The sequence below is a fragment of the Microcaecilia unicolor genome, chromosome 2 (genome assembly GCF_901765095.1).
Source record: "Microcaecilia unicolor chromosome 2, aMicUni1.1, whole genome shotgun sequence".
In the NCBI taxonomy this organism is placed as follows: domain Eukaryota; kingdom Metazoa; phylum Chordata; class Amphibia; order Gymnophiona; family Siphonopidae; genus Microcaecilia; species Microcaecilia unicolor.
Window position 1 is genome coordinate 610944736 of NC_044032.1, and position 26406 is coordinate 610971141.

Consider the following 26406-nt stretch of genomic DNA (forward strand, 5'->3'; position numbering starts at 1 on the left):
TTAGCGATGGAGGAGAAGGGTGCAACTAGGAGAGATTTGCCTAGCGAGCGGAGTTTCCCTGCACTCTTCCCTTATCCATTGCCATAGTTTAAACTAGTGGTTCCAAAACCTGTCCTGAAGGACCCCCAGCCAGTCAAGTTTTCAGGATATCTGCAATGACTATGCATGAGAAACATTTGCATGGACTGCCCCCACTGCATGCTAATTACTTTTGAAAATCTAACTGTCCAGGTTTGGGAACTACTGGCCTAATCTCTTTTAACCACTTACGCCTTCTCTCAGCGCCCATGTGAAAGACAATAATACTACTAATAAGAGTCATACCCTAATCCTGATATTGTGAAGGTATGTTATTACAAATAGTGTTGTTTATAAATCCCATTCCTCTGAGTCCAAGCAGGCCTGCTTCTAAGCAGCTCAAAACAAACTGACACTTCAAAGGTTAAATGCTCAGTTCCATATTTTTCTGCCCTGGTTGCAGATATTTCTGCTGTTGGTTTTTCCTTTGATCAATGGTGCAATCAATGACCTTTCACTGGCCCACACACTCCATTATGCCAAGAGGAACAAATCACTGGCAAGAACACTCATTCACTGCCCCTCATTCTTGCTGGGCTCAGGGATCCTGAGTTCTTCTCAGTAGCGATAACCTGGAATGTTGACTCCTGTTACAAACAAATCAAACCAGAAGATTTAGAAATGTCTATTTCTCTACACAGGGTATGTTGTAAGTCCCTATTGACCATGGAACCATTAAGTAAACTTGACTACAGACTCTGAACTCTGAGCTAACTTGCTTTTGTTTGCAGCAAAAACATGACCTGAGTGACTCAGGCTACCCAGAAGTGAGGAAAGGTCATTAAACGGGCTTTGGCTTCTTTGTATAAGGGAGGCATGGAGTGCCTCCAGCCACATGCACTGGGGAGGAGGCAGGAGCTCTCAAAATGCTTAATTTCCCTTGCACAACAGAAGTAACTGGAAATACTTTCAGTACCAATGGCTTGTTTTTGTGTGTTTTTCCTTTGGGCGTTTTTTGTTTGAAAATGGCCATAAAAGAAAGACGCACTGAGCACAAAAATGTCTAAGATAGCGCGATTTCCAAACCAAAAATATAGATGTTTTTCTGATTCAAAATTGACCATGTTTGGCAGTGGATGTTTGGATGTTTTCTGCAAAATATCCTAAATCGGATTTTGATATCGTATCGAAAATGCGACTCAATATATCATAATGGGCTACAAAATATCACATTTGATTTTCATTAAATTGTGACGTTTCAATCTCAACATTTATGGTTTTGAGCAATGTCTGTTTATTTAGGTCCAATATAGAAATCATTTCTTCTGATTGCATAAGGATATCCCACACTGTACTGACATTCACAGGTACGCGTGGAGGGGCATTTTTGATATGACATCTAAGTTTAACTTTGGACATTTTGCTCAAAACATCCAAACCTCAAGTGGGGAATATGGTCATTTTTGAAACAGAAAAAATCTATCTTTTTTTCCCCCCCAAAATGGCTATTTGCTACATGTTTTTGTGCTCTGTGTGTTTATCTTTTTGGTCCATTTTCGAAAAAAAAATGTCTAAGTGAAAAACGCACAAAATCAAGCCATTGGGATGTAGGAGGAGGCAGCATTCTTAGTAGGCTGGCCGTACGGACATCCCTGCAGAGCAGTGGGGCACCTTGGGGACACTACAGTGGACTTCACATAAAAGGTTCCAGGTACACATCTCACCGTTGCTCCCTTATATTTTTTTATTTTTTTATTGTATTTGTACCCCACATTATCCCACCTTTTTGCAGGCTCAATGTGGCTTACAGAGTATGGAAATGAGAACGTCATTACATGATATAGGAAAACAGTTGATCGATCATAAGCTGAGGTGAAAGAGGAATTTTGGTAGAAGGTGTTAGGTAAGGTCGTGAAAGAGGTGTTTTGGTGTATTTGGGTGGTATAAGGAATGATTTGTTTCATTGAGGGTGACTTTTGTAGGCTCTGTTGAAGAGATGCATTTTCAAAGCTTTGCGAAAGCTGGTTAGATTGGTCATGGTTTTTAGGGCCATGGGTAGTGCGTTCCAAAACTGTGTACTTTTGTACTCAAAGGTGGTAGCATAAGCCTGTTCGTACTTCATTCCTTTGCAGCTGGGAAAGTTCAGGTTGAGGAATTTGCGGGCCGATCTTTTGGCATTCCTGGGCGGTAAGTCCACTAAGTTCAGCATATAGAGTGGGGCATCTGCGTGAATGATTTTGTGTACAGTCGTGCAGATCTTGAACTCAATTCGTTCCTTGAGCGGGAGCCAATGCAGTTTTTCTCTGAGGGGTTTCGCACTTTCTTATTTAGGTGTTCCAAAAATGAGTCTGGCTGCGGTGTTCTGGGCTGTTTGGAGTTTTTTGATGGTCTGTTCTTTGCAGCCTGCGTATAGAGCGTTACAGTAGTCCAAGTGGCTTAATACCAATGACTGTACTAGGGTGTGGAAAATGTTTCTTGGGAAAAAAGGTTTTATTCTTTTGAGTTTCCACATCGATTGGAACATTTTTTTCGTCGTGTTCTTCGCATGGGTGTCGAGAGTGAGGTTTCGATCAATAGTGACTCCAAGGATTTTCAGATTTTCTGAGATAGGAAGTGTGCAGTAGGGTGTGGTTATTGAGGGGTATTTGTTTGTATTGTATTGGGAGGTGAGAACTAGACACTGAGTTTTTTCTGCGTTGAGTTTTAGCTTGAATGAGTCCGCCCAAGAGTGCATGGTCTGGAAACTCTGGTTGATCTCGTTGGTTATTTCGTTTAAGTCACTTTTGAACGGGATATGGATCGTAACGTCATCGGCATATATGAAAGGGTTAAGGTTTTGATTGGCTAGGAGTTTGGCTAATGGTATCATCATTAGGTTGAAAATAGTTGGAGAGAGGGGAGATCCTTGAGGAACTCTGCATTCTGGTCTCCAAGGTGGCGGTCTGTATAGTGAACCCTCAAAAACCCACCAAATACCTACTGTACCCAACGGTACACCACTACAATAGCCCTTAAGGATGCAGGTATCACCTTCATGTGGGTAGAGTAGGTTTCTGGTGGGCTGACACTTTCCACTACAAGTGTAACAGGCCCATAATACACCCTAACAGTTAGGGTGTATTATGGGCCTGTGTCCCCTCTTTCACTGTGCACTGCACTGACCACTAGGCTACTCCTAGGGTCCTGCTTGCTGCTCTAATAAGACTGGCCATAACATCTGAAGCTGTCATACAGGCTGGTATAAACTGTTTCTTTTACATCTTTGAGGGGTAGAAGGGGGTTAGTGGCCACTGGGGGAGTAAGGGGGGGGGGGGTCATTCTAGTGGTTATCTAGTCATTTAGGGCACTTTTTGTGGTTTATTTGTTCTAAAAACAGGTCTAGCTCAAAACATCTTTGTTTTATTTCTGGACATTTTTGTTTTGTTTCATTATGACTGAAAAACGTCCTGGTCTTAGGAACACCCAAATCCTGCACTTAACACGCCACCTTGAGATTTGGATGCACTACAGGTGAACAGCATCGAAAAATGTCTGGAAAATGGGTTGCAAATATACTAATTTGCACATTTTGAGAGAAAAATATCCAAATACTGCTTTCTACTGCTTTTTGGATGTTTTTCTCTTTTGAAAATAAGCCCCATTGAATCATATGTTTTATTGTATTACTGTCATCAGTAGTTTATAAGTTGATTTAAGTACTATAGAATGCATGTTATACATGTGATAACTAACTCTTATTATGTATTTTCTTAGCAGTGTGTTCCACTATCTTTGTATATTTATTTCTTATATATTTGAAATATGTTATACATATGTTAAAATTTAAAATTTTTTGTATATGTGTGTGTGTTTTAGATGAACTTATCATTTCTTTACATTTACTGTGTATATATATTTGACTATCCTGCTTATAATCGAACGAGAAAAACGCCCAAGTTCCGACCTAAATCGGGAGATGGACGTTTATCTCACAAAAACGAATAAAGCGGTATAATCGAAAGCCGATTTTTGGACGTTTTCAACTGCACTCCGTCGCGGATGCGGACAAAGTTGATGGGGGCGTGTCAGAGGTGTGGCGAAGGCAGAACTGTGGCGTGGTTATCTGCCGAACAAAGATGGGCGCATTTCACCAATAATGGGAAAAAAGTATGCGTTTTTAGCTAGAATTTAGGACACTTTTCCTGGACCCTGTTTTTTCACGAATAAGGCCCCAAAAAGTGCCCTAAATGACCAGATGACCACTGGAGGGAATCGGGGATGACCTCCCCTGACTCCCCCAGTGGTCACTAACCCCCTCCCACCACAAAAAAAATGATGTTTCACAACTTTTTATTTTCACCCTCAAATGTCATACCCAGCTCCCTGGCAGCAGTATGCAGGTCACTGGAGGAGTTGTTAGGGGGTGCAGTGGACTTCAGGCAGGTGGACCCAGGCCCATCCCCCCTACCTGTTACAATTGTGCTGCTTAATGCTTATTAGTCGTCCAACCCCCCCAAACCCACTGTACCCACATGTAGGTGCCCCCCTTCACCCCTTAGGGCTATAGTAATGGTGTAGACTTGTGGGCAGTGGGTTTTGAGGGGGATTTGGGGGGCTCAACACACAAGGGAAGGGTGCTATGCACCTGGGAGCTCTTTTACCTGTTTTTTTGGTTTTGTAAAAGTGCCCCCTAGGGTGCCCGGTTGATGTCCTGGCATGTGAGGGGGACCAGTGCACTACGAATCCTGGCCCCTCCCACGAATAAATGTGTTGGATTTATTCGTTTTTGAGCTGGGCGCTTTCATTTTCCATTATCGCTGAAAAACAAAAACGCCCAGCTCACACATTGTTGAATAAAACATGGACGTCTATTTTTTCCCAAAATACGGTTCGGTCCACCCCTTCGCGGACCCGTTCTCGGAGATAAACGCCCATGGAGATAGGCGTTTTCGTTCAATTATGCCCCTCCATAGCATCTACTGTAACACTATTTATTTTCTTCAATCCATATCTCTTTTACAAGTTAAGTATTATGAAATGAAAGCCATTATGTTTTATGATCATTATTTTATACTGCTCACCTTCCTTTCCTCCGAGCGGATTCCATTTACCAAACTGTACATGTCAGACCTGATAGACTTACCACCCAGGAATGCTAGGAAATCATCTCGAACATTCCTTAATCTTCATTCCCCCAATTGTAAAGGTCTAAAATACAAACTAATGCATGCATCAACTTTTTCCTATATGAGCACACAATTCTGGAACGCACTGCCGCGCAACCTAAAAACGATCTATGAACTGACCGACTTCCGCAAGCTACTGAAGACCCATCTCTTTGACAGGACACACCACAAAGATCAACACATGTGAACTCTCCCACATGTAACCAAAACTCTTTTATTATGTTCTCTTGCTATATTACTATCATGTTTGTAATGTTTTCTTGTTATATTACGTTCTTGTTTATCATTATCATATAACCCAAAATCCTTCTGTAATACTAAATGTCTACTCTCTTCTTATTTTCACTATTCATGATGTATTGTAAGCCACATTGAGCCTGCAAAGAGGTGGGAAAATGTGGGATACAAATGCAATAAATAAATAAATAAATAAATAAATAAAATATATTGTTTATGTATGAGATTATCAATGTCCCCTTTTTTAATTCCTGGATGTAACTTTCAGCCAAAGTCCTGTGGAGATATTGATATGGCATCTCTGGGGCATTTTTAACCCACTCATGTTCATACAGAATGGGATTTACTTTGTTTTAAAATGGCTTCATTCTACATTGCTGCATTAGTATGTCAAACACACTTGCAGACAAGCATTTTTGTTGGTTAGTTAATATTCAGTTGATTGTAAGGTTGATATGTTTGTCTCTAAATAATATATGTTTTAATTGTAAGTATTTAGCTCTTCCCATGGTTACAATACTTTCTTTAGTATTCACTTTTTTATTTTGTATTTATGTTTTAATTTGTATTTTCTGGCCTTCTTTTAGATATGTCAGGGTCCTCTGTCATTTTAATAAAGTACAATTTTAAACATTTTTGATCAAACACTTCATGGTTTGGACATTGCATTTATACTTTACTTTTGGTTGTGTTTTGGCAGACTGGATGGACCATTAAATATGTTACTATAACCATACCATATCAAAACCACAATCAATACATAATATCAATTCAATCAACAATAATATATTTATTAAGTTTCTATTAAAAAAAAAAAGAACTCTGTCTTAAGAAGTATAAAATTGTTCTTTTAGATCTTAGGGCCTCTTTTATCAAATCGCGCTAGTGATTCCAGCGTAGCAATGCCAATGAAGCCTGGGCTTTGTCGGCATTGACACCGGGAATTGCTAGCGCAGTTTAGTAAAAGAAGCTCTTAGAGTGGAGGGGAGGCAAGACAAAACTTTGTGCCCTCTATTTTGGGGCTTGGAGATCCCTGCCAGCAACCTCGGGTATGTATGGTCATGGGGCGAGGGGGGGGGGGGAGGAAAGCATGGAGAGCAGGATAAAAGTGGAGGTGCAGAGTGGAGGGGAGGCAAGACAAAACTTTGTGCCCTCTATTTTGGGTTCAGTCCCACCCCCCCCCCCAAAAAAAAACTGACAGTGTGGTTATGTGGCTGTCCTGAAGTAATACTACCTCAGAAAGCCTCAGAGATAGATCCTATTACTTACAATGTTTTCACTGATACTAAATTAGTTTTACGGACATGTCTTTATTTCTTTTACTGAGTGCCAGTAAACCTATTTATTTATTGGGATTTATTAACCGTCTTTATGAAGAGATTCACCCAAGGTGCTGTGACAGATGGCGACACTGCAAGGTGCCAATATCCCCGAGACCAACAATGAATTAAGCTTAAGCAGTCAGTGTCCCCTGGTGTGAGGGAAGTAGATTTATATGTGTAAATAGGCATATAAGTACATAAGCATCTCCATACTTATATAGTGAAAGCGCGAGTGGAAGAAAAAATAGCTAAAGATGTAAAGAGAGGTGACAAGACATTTTTCAGATATATTGGAGAAAGGAGAAGAGATAGGAATAGAATTGCGACACTGAAAGATACTGAGAATGGCTATGTGGAGAGTGATGAAGATAAAGTGAACATGCTAAACAATTATTTCTCTTTGGTGTTCACGGAGGAAAATCCTGCAGAAGGTCCATGGTTGGCTGCCGAGGGAACGTCTGGGAATGGAGTGGATAGTGCGCCGTTTATGGAAGAAAGAGTTTATAAACAGCTGGAGAATCTGAAGGTGGACAAAGCTATGGGGCCAGATGGGATACATCCCAGGATACTGAGGGAGCTCAGGGAGGTCCTGGCGAGCCCTCTTAAAGATTTATTTAATAGATCTTTAGACGGGAGAGGTTCCATGGGATTGGAGATGAGCAGATGTGGTCCCTCTTCACAAAAGTGGAGACAGGGAAGAAGAGGGAAACTACAGACCGGTAAGTCTCACGTCGGTGGTAGGAAAAATTATGGAGTCACTGCTGAAAGAAAGGATAATTAACTTTCTAGAAGCCGACGGGTTACAGAACCCTGAGGCAACATGGCTTTAACAATGGAAAATCCTGCCAAATGAATCTTATTGACTTCTTTGACTGGGTGACCAAAGAACTGGATGAAGGACATGCGCTAAATGTAATCTACTTGGACTTCAGCAAAGCCTTTGATATGGTCCCCCACAGAAGACTCATGAATAAGCTGAAAGGGTTGAACTTAGGACCGAAAGTGGTGAACTGGATAAGAAACTGGTTGACCGACAGGTGGCAGAGGGTGATTTATTTATTTATTTGTTGCATTTGTATCCCACATTTTCCCACCTCTTTGCAGGCTCAATGTGGCTTACAATACATCATGAATAGTGAAAATAAGAAGAGAGTAGACATTTAGTATTACAGAAGGATTTGGGGTTACATGATAATGATAAACAAGAACGTAATATAACAAGAAAACATTATAAACATGATAGTAATATAGCAAGAGAACATAATAAAACAGTTTTGATTACATGTGGGAGAGTTCACATGTGTTGATCTTTGTGGTATGTCCTGTCAAAGAGATGGGTCTTGCGGAAGTCGGTCAGTTCATAGATCGTTTTTAGGTTGCGCGGCAGTGCGTTCCAGAATTGTGTGCTCATATAGGAAAAAGTTGATGCATGTGTTAGTTTGTATTTTAGACCTTTACAATTGGGGAAATGAAGATTAAGGAATGTTTGAGATGATTTCCTAGCTTTCCTGGGTGGTAAGTCTATCAAGTCTGACATGTAAAGTTTGGTAAATGGAATCCGCTTGGAGGAAAGGAAGGTGAGCAGTGGAGTTCTTCAGGGGTCGGTGCTGGGGCCTATTCTGTTTAATATATTTGTGGGAGATATTGCTGAAGGGTTGGAAGGAAAGGTGTACCTTTTTGCGGATGATACGAAAATAGCCAATACAGTGGATACCCTGGAGGGAGTAGAAACGATGAGAAGGGATCTCCGAACCTTAAAAGAATAGTCGAGGGTCTGGTAGTTAAAATGTAATGCCAAGAAGTGTAGAGTGATGCATTTGGGGTGCAGAAACCCGAAAGAAAGATATCGAACACGAGGGGAGAGATTAGTAAGCTCGACTCAGGAGAGAGACCTTGGGGTGTTGGTGTCTGAGGATCTAAAGGTGAAGAAACAATGCGACAAGGCGACGGCCGAGGCCAGAAGGATGCTAGGCTGAGTAGAAAGTGGCATAACCAGCAGAAGAAAGGAGGTGTTGATGTCCCTCTACAAGTCGTTGGTGAGGCCCCATTTGGAGTATTGTGTTCAGTTTTGGAGGCCATGTCTTGCTAAAGATGTAAAAAGACTGGAAGCGGTGCAAAGAAAAGCTACAAAAATGGTATGGGATTTGCGTTGCAAACTGTACGAGGAGAGACTTGCTGACCTGAACATGTATACCTTAGAGGAAAGGAGAAACAGGGGTGATGTGATATAGACATTTAAATATTTGAAAGGTATTAATCCGCAAATGAACCTTTTTCGGAGATGGGAAGGCAGTAGAACTAGAGGACATGAATTGAGGTTGAAGGGGGGCAGACTCAGGACTAATGTCAGGAAGTATTTTTTCACTGAGAGGGTGATGGATATGTGGAATGCCCTCCCGTGGGAGGTAGAGGAGATGAAAACAGTAATGTTATGCAAGGTTCCGCTTTAGGAGTTACGGACCAAGAAAGGGATCTGGGAGTCATCGTGGATAGGACGTTGAAATCTTCAGTTCAATGTGCTGCGGCGGCTAAGAAGGCGAACAGAATGCTAGGACTCTTTAGCCTGGAGAAAAGGCGGCTGAGGGGTAATATGATAGAGGTTTACAAAATAATGAGTGGGGTGCAGCGGACAGATGTGAAGCGTTTGTTTACACTTTCTAACAATAATAGAACCAGGGGGACACAAGATGAAATTAGAATGTGGTAGGTTTAAAACAAATCGGAGAAAGTTTTTCTTTACTCAGCGCGTAGTTAGACTCTGGAACTCATTGCCGGAGAAGGTAGTAACGGCAGCTGGCCTTGCTGAGTTCAAAGGGGGAGAAGGAAAAGTCCATTGTTCATTATTACATTTTGGGTTTTTTGCCAGGTTCTTGGGGCCTAGATTGGCCACTGTCGGAGACAGAGTGTTGGGCTTGATGGACCTTTGGTCTTTTCCCAGCGTGGCGGTGCTTATGTGCTTATATGGAATTCAAACATGCGTGGGATAAACAGAAAGGAATCCTGTTTAGAAGGAATGGTTCCACGGAATCTTAGTGGAGATTGGGTGGTGACGCTGATAATTGGGAAACAAAATGGGAGCTGGGCAGACTTCTATGGTCTATGCCCTGATTGCGACTGAATAGATAGGGATGGGCTGGAGTGTAAATTTTAAGGGGCTTTGATGTTAGCTTCAGAACTTAGTACAAGAACAGTGCTAGGTAGGCTTCTATGGTCTGTGCCCTGAGAAAGGCAAGGACAAATCAAACTCGGGTATACATATAAAGTATCACATACCATGTAAATCAGTTTATCTTGTTGGGCAGACTGGATGGACCGTACAGGTCTTTATCTGCCATCATTTACTATGTTACTAGGACAGACTAGCATCCTGTTTCCAACAGTAGCCAATCCAGGTCACTGGCAGGATCCTAAAAGAGTAAAACAGATTTTATGCCACTTAATCCAGAAATAAGAAATGGATTTTCCCCAAACCTACTTCAATAACTGTTTATAGACTTTTCTTCCATGAACTTGTCCAAACCTTTTTTAAACCCTCCGTACTTGTATAAGTAGATATTTTTTTTTAATCAAAAAGCATTAGTTACACATAGATGATGGAGGCATGCACAAATGTCAAAGAGGTATGTTGTGGGCATGGTTTGGGTGGGCTTTCAAAGTATACATGTTTTCTGTACACCTGAGAAAACTCTATGTCAGCTCTGACACCTGCTTCAAGTCAGCTAACTTTCTATTTGGGCTTGGGCTTTAGAGGAGAGCTTTGAGAAGAATTTTGCTTATCTCTCAGATCCAAGCCTCTTGAAAAGGCCAAAGGTTTGAGTTTCAGAGTCTGGCTTCCTTGGACATGCAGTTTTGCAACAGCAGCCACTTATATGTGCAAAGCCCCAAGTGATGCCGCCCAACATTTGAACATGTTTTTTGTAAAATGGCTCTTCAGTAAGCCTTTTATGAAGTACTGTTGCAATTTTGCACATAAAGGATGCACTGGGCAGGAGGGGGGAATGATACAGCCTCCTCCCTTCTAAAGGTATGGGGGGTTTGGGGGGCACTAGGCCACCAGGGTGGGTGTAGGTTGTCCAGTGGCCCACCAGGGAAATTTTTTTGTTGTCAGAAAGGTTAGGAGGCTAAAGGTCCACTGGACCGCCAACCCCTTGTGCCCTTGAGTCGGGGGGGGGGGGGGGGTCGGGGCAGGAGGTCCGCCGGATCTCCGGCCCCTGTGTAAGGAGGGAGGGCTGTAAGCATGCAAATGCATGCAAAACAGGGCATTACCTATTCCTCCCCAACACTCAGTGGGCAGCGTGCCAAACACTGATGCAGCTCCCGCGGCAAACCCTACACCAGCTCGGAGCATCTAAAAATAAATCTAGAGCATCGGGGAGGAGTGGGGAGCCCTATCCAGCATGCATTTGCATGCTACTTGTGATCAGAGCCAACAAGCTCGTTTCACACGCTCACCGGCTCTGATCATGGGGCGGGTGCTAGTATGGTGCAAATAGTCTCTAGCACCTGCGTTTGCTTCTGATCATCGGGGCATTAGGCTGTAAGAGTGGTTCACAGTGACAAATGCAGGACAGTGGCCTCCTATATCAACATCCCTGTGGCTAATCTAATTACACAGCATTACAGGTGCCAACCAGATCTTTTTTTGAGTCTATGAAGAAGCATAGTCTGACCCAGTCTAGCAATTCTTTTGTTCTTCTGTTCTCCACTGGCCAAATTCAAAATGTAGCAAGAAATCACTACACCCAAATACCACACCAAGAATTAAAAATGTGACTCATGCTAATGAGTCATAAGCAAATAAGGGCATCAAGTCACCAAAAAACCAAGAAATAAATACAAGTTGTAGTTGATGCATTTTATTGGAGGATGACTTTTGAAAGCTGGTCACAAGCAATAGGTTAGATCATCTGTGATTTGTTTGCCAACCGTAATGCTGCTTAGTGGGGAAATGTGCTGAAATTCAGAACGCCTGCTGGACTGATCCTTTGCTTAAGGAGTAAGAGTGGCCCCTTCTGGCCCCACAGTAGTACTGCAGAGATACATCTGACTGAAGATTTCACTTTCCCTTGTCCTCTAACAGTAAGGAAACCTGGTTTGCATCAGCTCTTCTGGATAGCAGAAGGGAAGATAAATCAGAAATGGGTTTCAACAAATGAGATTCATTTTCATATAAAAGCAGCTGGTACCAATCAGTACATAATTAATAATGCATTTAATAACAAAGACAATCCTGACTCATCTCTAAGCAATGTTTCAACCTCCCATCGTGTACCGAACTACCGATTTATTTATTTTCTAAAATCTTTTATACTGTCCCCTCTGATCAAATGACATTCAAGGTGGTTCACAGGGCAATGTTCATACTTGATTCAATTTCAAATTCGACTTGAAATTATCACAAATATTACTTATGAAATACTTGAATACTGTGCCCAGTGTCCAGTAATTAATGAAAATACAATGTTATATCTGGGGTTTTCACAAAGAAAGCTACGCTTATCTTGGTTTAATTGTTATCCATATTACAAAGGATCACATCAGCAGACACTGAAGACCTACAGAACACTGCTCTTCTTTTGATTCCTTGGTAACTTGTGTGTTTAAAGTAGGCATTCTTCCTTCATTATTCTTATTCTTATTATTATTATTACTATTTTTATTTTAGATTGTAAGCTCTTTTGAGCATGGACTGTCTCTCTCTATGTCGGATGTTCAGCGCTGCGTGCGTGCGTCTGGTAGCGCTATACAAATGTTAATAATAATATTATTATTATTACTATTATTATTCCAGTTCTTGTATTCCGCCTATACCTAAACAGTTCAAGGACGGATTACAATTAACAAACAGCTGGACAAATCAGTGAGAACCTATTCTATAACTTCATCTGGGTGCCTGGATTCTGTTTATAGAATACTATCGTAACTTGGCAAGGCCATGCCTACATGTATGTGACCGCAGTTTGTTTGTTTGTCTATATATTTATTCTTGTACACTACTATTATCCAAAAATAAGTTTCGGTTCAAAGTGGCTTACACCCTCTAAGGTGAGTGCGCCAGTGATCACTCATACAAACAGGAGCGTTGCTCACTTAAGATCAATGTTCACTCACTTTAGAGGAATGCGGGAACAAAACTTACTGCCCCACGGGAATGGTAAAATGTTTTGTTCCAGCAGTATAAAACATCCTTTCCTCCATTTCTGTCTTCCACCCTGCAGGTGTCACTTACAGGATCTTGCAGCCAGCAGTGATTCACAATAAGAGACTGTCTTTGTGGACTTCCTCCTGCCATGTCCCGCCCTCTACTGCAATTTCCTGTTTAGCGTCAAACAGGAAGTTGCAGTAGAGAGGGCGAGACGCGGCAGAAGGAAAGCCACGGAGACAGCCTCTGTCTGTGTGAGGGTGAATCGCTGGTGGTTGCAGGAACCCAAGCTATATGTCTTGATCTTCCCAGGTACTTTTACATAGTAATATAGTAAATGACGGCAGATAAGGACCTGAACGGTCCATCCAGTCTGCCCAAGATAAACTCATTTTTACATAGTATGTGATACTTTATATGTATACCCGAGATGATTTGTCTCTGCCTTTCTCAAGGCACAGACCGTAAAAGTCTGCCCAGCACTGTTCCTGCACTAAAAGTTCTGAAGCTAACGTCGAAGCCCCTTAAAATTTACAGTCCAGCCCATCCATATCTATTCAGCCATGATCAGGGCGTAGACTATAGAAGTCTGTACAGCATAAGTTTTACTCTCCAATTAACGGCGTCACCATCCAATCTCCGCTAAGATTCCGTAGATCCATTCCTTCTAAACAGGATTCCTTTGTGTTTATCCCGCGCATGTTTGAATTCCATTACCGTTTTCATCTTCACCACCTCCAACAGGAGGGCATTCCACATATCTACCACCCTTTCTGTGAAAAAATACTTCCTGATGTTACTCCTGAGTCTGTCCCCCTTCAACCTCAATTCATGTCCTCTAGTTCTACCGTCTCTGGAAAAGGTTTGCGGATTAATACCTTTAGAGTCTAGCTAGGGATGTACATACCTTTACTTCAAACTATTGCTGTAATAGGATTGTCTTTGTCTTTATTCCTGTTTACTCTATATCATTTGCTGCTACTGTAAATAAAATAAGACCCTATTTTTATAATATTTGGGTGTGGGGTTAGTTTCTTTTATTATTTTGGTGCAGTGGGCTTGGATCTAAGGATAAGAGGTGATACGTTTACTTCTGACACTTCCCTAACCACTGCTAATCTGGTTGGGACCCATTTTTGTTATAACCTACACTGTCAGGTACCCCAATAACACCCCAAAACAGAGTGCATCTGTTTTGCGCCTTCAGGGTAAGGTAGCCAAGGCAGGACTGCTACCTCTAGATAAGCTTGCCCCACAGGTGTTTTACAGGACACTTGAGCTGTTGGATACTGTCTCTGGTCCCCATGCACACAGGCCAGGGTCACAGTTCACTCGTGGTTCAGTTGTAAATGGTTGAGTACCTCTCTCTGGACAAAGGTCTCGACGCTGCTGTTAGGATGATTGTGAGCCCTTGAGCCTAGGCCAAGTCCTAGGACAGACCTAGGCCAAGGTCTAGGACAGACCATGCTCGCCCTATAAAGTAACAATGGGCTAAGAAGCCCAGCACACTCAGGGAGAACACTGAGCACCACCAGAAAGGGAAATAGACTACTCATATGGGACGCAAGGCTGAACTGGAACCCATACATACAGAGTCCAAGCGTAAGGGCCGCAAGGCCGAACTGGAACTCAATCACATACAAGGGAAAGGAAAAGAACAGAGAAATCCCGGAAAGGACTGGCATTCGGGTCGCGCACACAGAGCCACACAGAGACACCAACAAACGGTCACAAGACCAAACACACTGATACAGACAATAACCAGAATAAGGGAACTCACACAGAGAGGCAACTCAAGCTATGCCACACAGCTAAATGAAGGAGTGACCTACACAGGATCCAAACAAGAGCTACAGCAAATATAGGAAAAAAGGGAAACCACACAAAAGACAGCAAAAGCAATAGAAAACAGAGAGTAGGGTTAAATGGTCAGTATTCTCAATGGAGAAGGGTAGTTAGTGGGGTTCCCCAGGGTCTGTGCTGGGACCGCTGCTTTTTAACATATTTATAAATGACCTAGAGATGGGAGTAACTAGTGAGGTAATTAAATTTGCAGACAACACAAAGTTATTCAAAGTTGTCAAATTTTATATTACATTATACAACTTAAAGATCCCATAATCCTAGATCTATGCCCACCAAGATACAAAATTACCCACTGGACAAGAAATGGAAAAAGAGGAGGTGGAATAGCCATAATATATAAATCCGAGTTCACCATCATAACCACAGCTGAATCCATCCTACCACAACTTGAAATCGCCTCAGTAAGAATCAATCACCCAAACTTGCAGGAACACCTCAACGCAATCCTACTCTACAGACCGCCAGGCAACTGGCAAGACTCACAAACACACTTTATGGACTTCATCTCGAATACCTGTGTTTCTACCTCAAACCTTATCAAAATAGGAGATATTAACCTGCACCTCGAAGATCTCACCCTAACAAGCACCAAAGAATGCAAAGAGTTCCTACAACTATGGGATCTTCATGCACCAAATACACAACCAACACACATAAACGGACACACACTAGACATTATCACACACAAATTCGATCCATATTCAAACCTTCTACTAACAGATACAAGATGGACACCCGCACCGTGGTCAGACCACTATAAAGCATGCATCTCCCTCCAATGGCGAACAAAAGACACAACTAATAAACAAGAACGAAAAACCTACACCACAAGAGGAAAAATAGACCCGGCAATATTCTGGCAACAGATCTACCACAACAGACGGACAACAAAAACAGACACAAACCAATTCCTCCTGGAATGGGACGACAGATGCAGAACAATACTAGACAATGTTGCCCCAACTCAAACCAGAACCTCACATAGGAAGAACTCGACACCATGGTTTACCGAAGAACTGACAAAACTCAAAACACAAGTTAGAAGGTTAGAACGTGCGTGGAAAAAAAAGAAAGACAACCCAACACTTAACGCCTGGAAACAACTTCAAAGAAAATATAAATATACCATAAGGCAAACTAAAAGATTATTTTATAAAAATGAAATCGGACCGAACTACAAAGACACACACAAACTCTTCCAACTCGTAAATAAACTACTAGATACCACACCAATCACAACCAACAACAAAGATACACTAGGAGCAGACAATCTCGCGAAATACTTCAATGAGAAAATCGTACAACTGCGACTTAAAAAAACAGTCAGCACCACCGACTATGCTGCACTCCTTGACTGTCTAGATCCAGACCCTGGTGTATACCCAGCAGACAGAACCTGGACCAAGTTCGAGATACTATCGGAGGATCTTATCTCCCAAACGCTCAAAAGATTTGCCAAATCTCATTGCAAATTAGATATATGCCCAAACAACCTTATGACATCTGCCCCTCATCAATTCATAACAGACCTCACGAATCACGTAAATTATATGCTACAAATTGGACTCTTTCCGAAGGAAAAAGGAAACATTCTACTCACTCCTATACCCAAAGACGCAAAGAAGAGTGCCAGTGAACTAACCAACTACAGGCCAGTATCATCCATACCCTTAATAACCAAACTAACAGAAGGAATGGTAACCAAACAACTCACAAATTGTATAAACAAATTCTCAATATTACACAACTCCCAGTCAGGATTTCAGTCTAACCACAGCACAGAAACAGTACTAGTTACTCTCATGAATAAATTTAAACAAATGACTGCAACTGGCAAGAACATACTACTGCTACAATTCGACATGTCTAGCGCCTTCGATATGGTTGATCATGGAATACTATTACATATCCTCGAATACTTCGGAATCGGAGGAAATGTCCTCAATTGGTTCAAGGGGTTCCTAACCACACGATCATACCAAGTGACATCTAATTCAACTACATCAGCTACATGGATACCTGAACATGGAGTTCCACAAGGATCCCCCCTCTCACCGACTCTATACAACTTAATGATGATACCCTTGGCGAAACTACAATCAAACCAAAACCTTAACCCATACATTTACGCAGACGACGTAACGATCTACATTCCATTTAAACAAGATCTAAAGGAAATATCCGATGACATCAATGAAAGCCTACACATTATGCACACATTGGAGGACGCATTCAAGTTGAAACTCAATGCACAAAAAAACCCAATGCCTAATACTCAGCTCGCAACACAATACGAACAAATTCACCACCATTGACACACCAAAACTGAATCTTCCAATTTCGGACACCCTAAAAATTCTTGGAGTTACCATTGATCGACACCTCACACTTGAGAGTCATGCGAAAAACACAACCAAGAAGATGTTCCACTCAATGTGGAAACTGAAAAGAGTAAGACCTTTCTTCCCAAGAACCGTCTTCTGCAACCTAGTACAATCAATGGTACTCAGTCATCTAGATTACTGCAATGCACTCTATGCTGGCTGCAAAGAGCAAATAATCAAGAAACTTCAGACAGCTCAAAACACTGCAGCTAGACTCATATTCGGTAAAACAAAATACGAAAGCACCAAACCCCTACGAGAAAAACTGCACTGGCTCCCACTCAAAGAACGTATCACGTTCAAAATTTGCACCCTAGTTCACAAAATTATTCACGGAGACGCACCAGCCTACATGTCAGACCTGATAGACTTACCACCCAGGAATACTAAAAAATTATCCCGTACATTCCTTAATCTTCACTTCCCAAATTGTAAAGGTCTTAAATACAAACTAACGCATGCGTCAACCTTTTCCTACCTGAGCACACAATTCTGGAATGCACTGCCGCGAAACCTAAAAACGACCTATGAACAAGCCAACTTCCGAAGTCTACTGAAGACCCATCTCTTCAACAAGGCATACAACAAAGATCAACAAATATGAATTCCTGTACACACATACAGAATTGCCCCTACAATATTTGCTTGCCAAACTACTATCATGTTTTTCATTATCATGCTACCCAAGATCTTCTGCTATTACTAAATGTACATTTTCTTTATAATTCTTATATATTTCTTAAATATCTCTTACTATGTTTGCTTGTAAAAATTCTACCATTTTTATCATTATCATGTCACCCAAAATCCTTCTGCTGTTACTAATTGTATACGTTCTCATGTATTCTCATTATTCATGATGTATTGTAAGCCACATTGAGCCTGCAAAGAGGTGGGAAAAATGTGGGATACAAATGCAACAATTAAATACATTCAAAGCAGTTTACATATATTCAGGTACTTATTTTTGTACCAGGGGCAATGGAGGGTTAAGTGACTTGCCCAGAGTCACAAGGAGCTGCAGTGGGAATTGAACTCTGTCCCCCAGGATCAAAGTCCACTGCACTAACCACTAGGATACTCCTCCACTGTGAAGACAGTACAGGTACTGCTGTTCATTCCTCCAGCCTGTTAGTGCTTGATGTTCCTCTCAGCATGGGCAGGTTCCCTGTTCGCACAGGTCTGAACTTGGAGCCTGGGCTGCAGGACTTGATTCCACACTGCCTCATCCTGGCTAGGGAGGAGCCACATGTTGGACAGGACTCAAGGAAACCCCGTCTACACTGCTGGCAAGCACCGGCGTGCTTGCACCAACAGCGGGGGTAGAAGCTTGCCTGGGACCCGGCGTCACCCCAAATTGTTCCAAAGTCGACTGCTGGAAAAGGTGAGTCCCAGTAGGGGTGGAGGGATTCTCCCGAACCTTGCCTCTCCTTTTCCCCATTTCACGGCGAAAAGAGCGCGTCTGGAGCAGTTACTCAGAACTCTGCCATCTTGGATTACTGTTTTATTCCCTATTCAAAGTTGTTAAATCACGGAAGGATTGTGAAAAATTACAAGAGGACCTTGGGAGAGTGGGCATCCAAATGGTAGATGAAGTTTAATGTAAGCAAGTGCAAAGGGGTGCATGTGGGAAAGAGCAACCCAAACTATAGCTAAGTAATGCAAGGTTCCACATTAGGAGTCAACGACCAGGAAAGGGATCTACAACACGAATAAATTTACCGCTATTAACACATCTAAATTAAATCTGCCAATCTCAGAAACTTTAAAAAACCTTGGAGTCACTATTGACCGCCACCTAACACTTGAGACTCACACGAACAACACAACCAAAAAGATGTTCTACTCCATGTGGAAACTGAAAAGAATTAGACCATTCTTTCCAAGATCTGTCTTCCGCAGCCTAGTGCAATCACTCGTACTCAGTCATCTGGACTACTGCAACTCACTATACGCAGGCTGCAAAGAGCAAATACTGAGGAAACTTCAAACAGCCCAGAATACAGCAGCCAGACTCATCTTCGGAAAACCAAAATACGAAAGTGCAAAACCCTTACGTGAGAAACTACACTGGCTCCCACTCAAGGAACGTATCACCTTTAAAGTATGCACCTTAGTTCACAAAATCATTCACGGTGAAGCCCCTGCATACATGTCTGATTTAATAGACCTGCCACCCAGAAACGCTAAAAGATCATCCCGAACTTTCCTCAATCTCCACTTCCCTAAGTGCAAAGGCATAAAATACAAAGTACTGCATGCTTCAACCTTCTCTTATATGAGCACGCAATTCTGGAATACATTACCACGCAACCTGAGAGCGATCTACGAACTAACCGACTTCCGCAAACTATTGAAAACTCATCTCGTTGAGAAAATTTATTGCAAGGATTAAAACACATGAAGTCCATACACACTAATAGAAATGCATCAATACACTCTCTTCTGAATTTTCTTCCCCTGTATTATCACCACACTTAAAACTCTACCCACAGATAAAATTGTTATACCCTAATGTTCTCTTGCTATTGTTTGTCGCCCTATCATTTCCCCATTGTTACATTCCATTGTTTTATTCCCCAAATGATGTTTTGACTTTGACTGTGTCTTCCCATAACTCTTCACAATGTAACCCATAATCGTACTGTAACAAATTGTATTTCCATCATTCACAATGTATTGTAAGCCACACTGAGCCCGCAAATAGGTGGGAAAATGTGGGATACAAATGCAATAAATAAATAAATCTAGGCATCATTGTTGATGATATGTTGAAACCCTCTACTCGGTGTGCAGCAGCGGCTAAGAAAGCAAATAGAACGTTAGGTATTATTAGAAAAGGATTAGAAAACAAAAATGAGGATGTTATAATGCCTTTGTATCGCTTCATGGTGTGACCATACCTCGAATATTGTGTGCAATTCTGGTCACCGCATTTCGAAAAAGATATAGTGGAATTAGAAAAGATACAGAGAAGGGCGATGAAAATGATAAAGGGGATGGGATGACTTCCCTATGAGGAAAGGATGAAGCGGCTTGGGCTCTTCAGCTTGGAGAAAAGATGGCTTAAGGGAGATATGATAGAGGTCTATAAAATAATGAGTGAAGTGAACAGGTAGACGTGAATTGCTTGTTTACTCTTTCCAAAAATACTAGGACTAGGGGGGCATGCAATGAATCTACAAAGTAGTAAATTTAAAACGAATAGGAAAAAATATTTCTTCACTCACTGTGTAATTAAACTCTGGAATTCATTGCCAGAAAATGTAGTAAAAGCAGTTAGCTTAGCGGGGTTAAAATAAAGGTTTGGATAGCTTCCTAAAAGAAAAGTCCATAAGCCATTATTAAAATGGACTTGGGGAAAATCCACTGCTTATTTCTAGGATAAGCAGCATAAAATGTATTGTATTGTTTTGGGATCTTGCCAGGTACTTGTAACCTGGATTGGCTACTGTTGGAAACAGGATGCTGGGCTTGATGGACCTTCTGTTTGTCCCAATATGGCAATACTTATGTTATGTTTTTACATCCATATGCTGCACAAGCTGGCATGTTTGAAAATATAAGTGAGATTAAATAAAAATTCTACCAAAAATAAAGAACAACAACGTTGATGCAGCAGCTCATGGGTTTGTTTGCTTTCTGAGTGTACACAGAACGACGGCTGCATGGGGAAGGGGAAACATAGACTAACCTAAGTGGCTTCAACTTTTTGACATCATGCTGTCTCCTGCTCAATCAAACCTCTTTGGGCAGTACCAAGGAGGTTTGATAACAGGACACAGCATGATGTCACAAGACTGAAGCTGGTCTCTACCGAAACTGATAGGGCAACAAGCTCCGCCTTCTGGATTCAGCCCACATAATGGGCCACAAAGGATCATGTTGTTCCTGTTATCAAACCTCCTTGGGCAGTACAGTGGCCTCATGAGAAAAGATGAGTCACAACTTCAGTTATTGCAAATTATTGAGCAGCATTGGCAGGTTTATCCAGATAGCATGAAACTGACATTGGCAGGACTACACTAATTTTGCTGCTTTTCTACAGTGTTGCTGCACTATAGATTTGTATGTGGCAAAATGTATGTCTGAATATGCTCCATAATTGATGCAGAACTGATTCATGAAACAAATTTGTGTTTCTGCATATTTTATTTAGATTTTGCTCACACCCTTTTCAGCAGCAGCTCAAGGTGAGTTACACTGGACATTTCTCTGTCCCATGAGGGCTCACAATCAAAGTTTGTACTTGAGGCAATGGAGGGTTAAGTGACTTGCCCAAGATCACAAGGAGCAGCAGCAGGATTGGAACTGGCCACTTCTGGATTACAAGACTGGTGCTGATAACAGTGATCATAATATGATCGGTTTTGATATTGGCATTGAAGGAAGTGAAACTAGGAAATCAAGTACGCTAGCGTTTAACTATAGAAAAGGTGATTACGACAAAATGAGAAAAATGGTGAAAAAAAGACTGAAAGGAGCAGCTCGCAGAGTAAAAAACTTGCATCAGGCGTGGATGCTGTTTAAAAACACCATCCTGGAGGTTCAGGACAAATATATTCCACGTATTAGAAAAAAGGGAAAAAAGACTAAACGTCAGCCGGCGTGGCTAAACAGTAAGATAAAGGAAATCATTAGAGCCAAAAAACAATCCTTCAGAAAGTGGAGAAGAGAACCAACTGAAAGTAACAGGATAGATCATAAGGAATGCCAAGCCAAATGCAAAGCGGAGATAAGGAGGGCAAAAAAGGACTTTGAGAAGAAATTAGCGTTGGAAGCAAAAATACATAGTAAAAATTTTTTTAGATACATTAAAAGCAGGAAACCGGCCAAAGAGTCGGTTGGGCCGCTGGACGAAAATGGTGTTAAAGGGGCGATCAAGGAGGACAAAGCCGTAGCGGAGAAATTAAATGAATTCTTTGCTTCGGTCTTCACCAAGGAGGATTTGGGGGGGACACCGGTGCCGGAAAGAATATTTGAAGCGGGGGAGTCGGAGAAACTAAACAAATTCTCTGTAACCTTGGAGGATGTAATGGGTCAGTTCAGCAAGCTGAAGAGTAGTAAATCACCGGGACCTGATGGTATTCATCCCAGAGTATTAATAGAACTAAAAAATGAACTTGCGGAGCTACTGTTAGAAATATGCAATCTGTCCCTAAAATCGAGTGTAGTACCGGAAGACTGGAGGGTAGCCAATGTTACTCCGATTTTTAAGAAGGGTTCCAGAGGAGATCCGGGAAATTATAGACCGGTGAGTCTGACGTCAGTGCCGGGCAAGATGGTGGAGGCTATTATTAAGAATAAAATTGCAGAGCATATACAAAAACATGGACTGATGAGACAAAGTCAGCACGGATTTAGTGAAGGGAAGTCTTGCCTCACCAATCTAATGCATTTTTTTGAGGGGGTAAGCAAACATGTGGACAATGGGGAGCCGGTTGATATTGTATATCTGGATTTTCAGAAGGCGTTTGACAAAGTGCCGCACGAAAGACTCCTGAAGAAATTGCAGAGTCATGGAATCGGAGGTAGGGTATTATTATGGATTAAGAACTGGTTGAAAGATAGGAAGCAGAGAGTAGGATTGCGTGGCCAGTATTCTCAGTGGAGGAGGGTAGTTAGTGGGGTCCCGCAGGGGTCTGTGCTGGGTCCGTTGCTTTTTAATGTATTTATAAATGACCTAGAGATGGGAATAACTAGTGAGGTAATTAAATTCGCCGATGACACAAAATTATTCAGGGTCGTCAAGTCGCAGGAGGAATGTGAACGATTACAGGAGGACCTTGCGAGACTGGGAGAATGGGCGTGCAAGTGGCAGATGAAGTTCAATGTTGACAAGTGCAAAGTGATGCATGTGGGTAAGAGGAACCCGAATTATAGCTACGTCTTGCAAGGTTCCGCGTTAGGAGTTACGGATCAAGAAAGGGATCTGGGTGTCGTCGTCGATGATACGCTGAAACCTTCTGCTCAGTGTGCTGCTGCGGCTAGAAAAGCGAATAGAATGTTGGGTGTTATTAGGAAGGGTATGGAGTCCAGGTGTGCGGATGTTATAATGCCGTTGTATCGCTCCATGGTGCGACCGCACCTGGAGTATTGTGTTCAGTACTGGTCTCCGTATCTCAAAAAAGATATAGTAGAATTGGAAAAGGTACAGCGAAGGGCGACGAAAATGATAGTGGGGATGGGACGACTTTCCTATGAAGAGAGGCTGAGAAGGCTAGGGCTTTTCAGCTTGGAGAAGAGACGGCTGAGGGGAGATATGATAGAAGTGTATAAAATAATGAGTGGAATGGATCGGGTGGATGTGAAGCGACTGTTCACGCTATCCAAAAATACTAGGACTAGAGGGCATGAGTTGAAGCTACAGTGTGGTAAATTTAAAACGAATCGGAGAAAATTTTTCTTCACCCAACGTGTAATTAGACTCTGGAATTCGTTGCCGGAGAATGTGGTACGGGCGGTTAGCTTGACGGAGTTTAAAAAGGGGTTAGATAGATTCCTAAAGGACAAGTCCATAGACCGCTATTAAATGGACTTGGAAAAATTCCTCATTTTTAGGTATAACTTGTCTGGAATGTTTTTACGTTTGGGGAGCGTGCCAGGTGCCCTTGACCTGGATTGGCCACTGTCGGTGACAGGATGCTGGGCTAGATGGACCTTTGGTCTTTCCCAGTATGGCACTACTTATGTACTTATGTACTCTAACCACTAGGCCACTCCTCCAGTTTTGTAAATGTTGAGATGGTTGAGCTCTCTAGAGATTCAAATAAAAGGTTCAAACTTGTTGGCAAACATTTTTAGCCATGGTAGAACAGCTCTAGGGGGTACGCCTCTGAAAGTCTATATATTTATTTTTTTCTATCCTTTAAGCTCCATCCTAATTCCCATACCAAGAGATATAAAAGCTTGGGGAGATCGTTTACTAAGGTGCGCTAAAAATCAGCTGGCGCTAAGCTTTTTTAGTGCGAGCTAAAAACGCTATCGCACATTAGTAAAAGACCCCCTTGATGCAGTCATAGAAGAGCCAAACACAAAAGCAGGGGCGTATCTGGACTCTGGCGGTAGAGGGGGCCAGAGCCAGAGGGAGGGGGCACATTTTAGCCCCCCCCCCCAGGCGCCACCGATCCCCCCCGCCATTTCCGGACCCCTCACCACTGCCAGACCCCCCCTCGCCACCAATGACACTCTCCACCCCCTCCCGCCGCCGCCAACCCTCCCCCGCTGCTGTCACTTACCTTTGCTGGCGGGGGACCCCAACCCCCCGCCAGCCGAGGTCCTCTCTTCCATGCAGGCTGCAAGTTGCAGTGCTTCCTGTTCTTCTGAGTCTGACGTCCTGCACGTACAACGCGCAGGAAGTCAGACTGAGTTCCAAATTCTGAGTCTGACGTGCAGGACGTCAGACTCAGAAGAACAGGAAGCGTTGCAACTTGCATCCTGCACGGAAGAGAGGACTTCGGCTGGCGGGGGCTTGGGGTCCCCTGCCAGCAAAGATCGGCAACGGATTGGTGGCGGGCGGGCGGGAGGTGGAGAGGGTCGGTGGTAGGGGGTCCAGGGTGAAATCTGCGGGGGCCCAGGCCCCTGTGGCCCCACGCAGTTATACTTTTGTGACAAAAGTATTGATACTAGAGTTGGCAGTGTCAAGTAATTATACTGTGAATGTCATAAGATTCTCAAGTAGCATGAAATGCAATTAGAGACCAAGAAAATGTGGCAAAACGATACAGAAATATTTCTCATTGCATTGGGTATCTATCACAGGCCTGATTAAAAGCAACTTCCAAACACATTTTGATAGGATTGCCTATAGGTACTAAATCCTATGAACTCCAAAAGAAAGCTCTCTTTGGCATAATGCGGTTAACAGTAAATTCAAATATTGAGCTCATACTCCGCATGCCCTGGCTCATTACTGTCGTGGTATGCAAAAACGAACTCAGTTGAAGATTTTGTCCCGCAGGCACCTGCAAAAGGACTTTCTTGCCGCTGCTTTTTCATGCTTCCTTTAAATATTGTCATTAGGAACCACAACTTTTGTAAATCGCCCTGATATCATTTCAGATGCAAACCAGTATAGCAAGTTCATAAAGTAAATAAATCCGGAAGCCTACTTGCTGCTGCAGTTCCCCTCTCCGGTGTAGGGGATGCACACGCACACCTCTTTGCACAAAGCTTTCCGAAGACCAAAGAGCTTGAAGAAAGCAGGAGGAGACGGGATGGCGTCAAAAAGTTGAAGCCAAATTGGTTAATCGCTGTTTCCCATTCTCGCGTTCAACTTCAGTCGTCATCTAGTACACTCAAAGGAAAGCAAGTTGCTGCATCCTCGTTGTCGTTCTGTATTGTTGATAGCATTTTATTTAATCTCACTTATATTTTCAAACATGCTGACTTGTGCAGCATAGGATTGTACACAGAGGAAGTGTTGGTTTCATCAGTTAGAGTACTAATTTGTTCTATATTTTAAATCATTGTGTCATTTGGAGGGGCTGGCTATAGGGACTCCCTGTATTCATGCAGAGATGTTTTCACCTAGTAAAAGGCTATCATGTTTCACCTATTAAAGACCATCATGTTTTGAGAATCAGGTACTTAATAACCAGACTTACTATTTAGGAGTACAATTTAAAAAAAAAAAAGCATTAATTAGGTTGAAACTGGGAGCATTTAACATCTTTTTTTTTCTGTGCCTACATCAAAAAAAAAATGGCATGTGGGAACTTGCTCCTTTTTGTTTGTGAAATGCAGTACTATATTATAAAATGCACATGCTTTTTTTTAATTACTACTATTTCACAGATATGGATTGGATAATGAGGTAGGGGGCTTCCTTCATCCAGACGTTCTGTCCAGAGGCAGTCTAAACATGCCAACATTGTCCATTTCAGCACACTATTAGCAGCCAAGTTCATACAAAGTTAATTATGTTCAATGGAAAATAAATCTGTTGGCTTCCTATGTGAATATCCCATCACTGTTTCATTATTGATACCAAGTATTACATATTAAGGGCATTTGCTGTTTATCTAGTCTTACACAGTTTTGCTTTTTAAACCCAAAGGTGAATCCTAAGGGTGATTTAACAATTAGGTATAAACTTTGTTGTTTGTTTGTTTGTATTTTGTTTTACTTTATTTGTTTTGGACTGCTTTGGGTTCTGCTGATCTGTACATTTGCTGTCTGGAATTTTGGAATATGGAAATGAGAAAATTAAAATTTTGGATGTACTCTGTAGAAGTTGCTGTTTGCTTTTGCAATGTGTGTATGGATGTCTG

At 42.1% G+C, this 26406-nt stretch overlaps 1 long non-coding RNA gene across 1 annotated transcript; it reads right to left on the reverse strand.

The window, feature by feature from the left end:
• Window positions 1-234: 234 nt before the first annotated feature.
• Window positions 235-25325, reverse strand: LOC115462688. The gene is made up of 3 exons (XR_003940924.1): window positions 25246-25325; window positions 11669-11850; window positions 235-665 (listed from the first exon to the last, which is right to left on the reverse strand). It is a non-coding gene; the product is annotated as an uncharacterized LOC115462688 (long non-coding RNA).
• Between the last annotated feature and the right edge of the window lie 1081 nt (window positions 25326-26406).